The following is a 2,500-nucleotide window of genomic DNA, read 5'->3' as shown; positions in this document are numbered from 1 at the left end:
TCGTGTGGACGTGTATTATTTCTAGTCATGTGTTGTGTAGATGATTCGCTTAAGGTAGGTGTTCGGACTTATTTCTTTAATATTAATTAAACCGTATTTGCCTTGTCGGCCTTAAAATAAAGCTATTTTTTTTTCATCGCAATCGAAGTGTTAGATCTAGAATCTAGTTCCCGCCTCCGCTTCGCTAATTCGACTTAATGTAACTATGACACAACTATTAAATCTAGAGTCTCTATTTTAATTAAATAATTAGGAATTCTATCTCTAGATGATATCTAATCTATTCCCACACGTGTGTGCAAGTAGGATTTAACGTCAGAACAGGTGTGGTGGTCTAGGCGTCGCTATTTTTGACGGTAGGAATTTTTTTTTTAAATTCGTAAAATTTTATATAGACTTTATATAGCAATTTACTAAGACCGACCCTAACGCCCAGTAAATATTTAATTACCACATTGTTATGGACACGGTGTATTAGGTAGGGCCGAGGGCTATCCATAGGTACCAATTTTTAAATTTTGTGACAATTAGGAGCCGAGTTATAAAATAAATTTAAAATACTGGTTCTGGTCTTAGACTTTATATAGCAATTTACTAAGACCGACCTTAATACCCATTAATTATTTAATTAGCGCATAGTTATGGACATCCTGTATTAGGTTGGGCCCAGGGCTATCCGTAGGTACCAAGTTTATAATTTTGTGACGATTATTAGTCGAGTTATAAAATAAATAAAAAAAACTGGTTCTGGTTTGCACTACATTTCTTTCTTCTTTAACGGCGGACTCCCGGTCCAGCCCCATGGGTTACCCGTGAGCCGGGGCCTCGTTAGCCTGGACGGCTCCGATGTGACCGCGGATTGTTGTGGCCCGCCTCAGCCCGAGTCGAGATCACCCTTCCGATCGAAGGTGGACGCCATAGGGCGCCCGGGATAGCCCGGGGCGCTGTTCGTCACCCGAGCGCAGGGGCGCCGGGAGACGCCCCCGGTGAAGTTTGGCGGGTGATTCTGGTAGAGCTCCCCACCCCGATCGCAGGACACCCCTCGCCGCCCGCCCAGGTGTCGAGGTGGCCGCGGGGGAACTCGGGGCGTTTTGGCTCCCCCTTGTGCCGGAGCGGCGCCCTCGGTCCCAGAACGCCCCTGGCGGGTGATTCGCATGCCCCCTGGGGTGGGGAACGCGGGTGGGTGGTCGTAAAGCGTGTAACCGCAGTGGGGGCGGCCCCTTAGTCGGGGGCGCCAAAGTTGGCACCCCACCTGGGGCGCCCCCCGGAAGTGTGGCGCCCGCGCGAGTGAGCCCCGTAGATGCGCCCCGACACCCCCGCGCCGCCCCCCGGGTCGCGGCACCCCCGGCGCCCTCCGTGCGGGCTCCCCTCATGGGGCGGCACCCCGGTCCTCCCCGAGACTATGTACCCGATTTTTCGGTTTAACACTAGAGGTATGGGCAGAAATACGGCGGTTAAAACGGTCTGTATCTACTATTGTGGAGGTGAGTGTCGGTGAAGCCTCTATGTGACGCTAGGATCCGCGCTCCCTCGCAGCCAGCGACATGTGCCCGATCTGACCGTGCGTGGCTCAGTCTCCCGACTAGCTTCCCGGTAAAATGCGGGCTCGGCGCGCAGGTCGCGCCAGTGAAGGTAAAAGTACGTGTCCGTAGCGTGAAGCCAGCGGCGACGCGCAGTGCTAACGCAACCAAGCAGTATTGGTGGCTCGATAAAAGTCTCGCACTGGCCCAGCCCTCGGAACGGGCGACGGGTCTGCAAAACGCAGTCGGCTCGATGCAAATCGAGAGATTTCCCGGCGACGCCGTGTTTACGGTGAAGGGGGAAATGTGAGCGGTCCGATGTGAAAAAATCCGGGAATGCCGGGATCCGTTCTCTCGCTAGAGCGTTGTCTCCCGTCCCGCGATGTGTTGTGGAAAAACGTCTCGCAAACGATAGCTATCTGGTTGATCCTGCCAGTAGTCATATGCTTGTCTCAAAGATTAAGCCATGCATGTCTAAGTTCACACTGTCCCATGGTGAAACCGCGAATGGCTCATTAAATCAGTCGAGGTTCCTTAGATGACACGATCCTACTTGGATAACTGTGGCAATTCTAGAGCTAATACATGCAATCGAAGCTCCGACCTTTATCGGGAAGAGCGCTTTTATTAGTTCAAAACCAATCGGCGCGGCCTCGCAAGGGGTTGCGTCGTCCCATTTGGTGACTCTGGATAACTTTGTGCTGATCGCATGGCCTCGCGCCGGCGACGCATCTTTCAAATGTCTGCCCTATCAAATGTCGATGGTACGTGATATGCCTACCATGTTTGTAACGGGTAACGGGGAATCAGGGTTCGATTCCGGAGAGGGAGCATGAGAAACGGCTACCACATCCAAGGAAGGCAGCAGGCGCGCAACTTACCCACTCCCGGCACGGGGAGGTAGTGACGAAAAATAACAATACGGGACTCTTTCGAGGCCCCGTAATTGGAATGAGTACACTTTAAACCCTTTAACGAGG

At 52.2% G+C, this 2,500-nt stretch overlaps 1 non-coding gene across 1 annotated transcript in view; it reads left to right on the top strand.

The window, feature by feature from the left end:
* The first annotated feature begins 1,936 nt into the window (after positions 1–1,936).
* Positions 1,937–2,500, top strand: part of LOC131933545 (small subunit ribosomal RNA) — a 1,846-nt gene continuing 1,282 nt past the window's right edge. Inside the window, exon 1 of the ribosomal RNA XR_009385049.1 lies at positions 1,937–2,500. This exon is cut by the window's right edge and continues 1,282 nt beyond it. This is a non-coding gene — a ribosomal RNA (small subunit ribosomal RNA).

This window comes from Physella acuta, unplaced genomic scaffold, assembly GCF_028476545.2.
Source record: "Physella acuta isolate Inbredline_101_S28 unplaced genomic scaffold, ASM2847654v3 ptg002545l, whole genome shotgun sequence".
Lineage (NCBI taxonomy): Eukaryota > Metazoa > Mollusca > Gastropoda > Physidae > Physella > Physella acuta.
The sequence above is the reverse complement of the archived record's forward strand: the minus strand, read 5'-3'. Positions and strand labels throughout refer to the sequence as shown.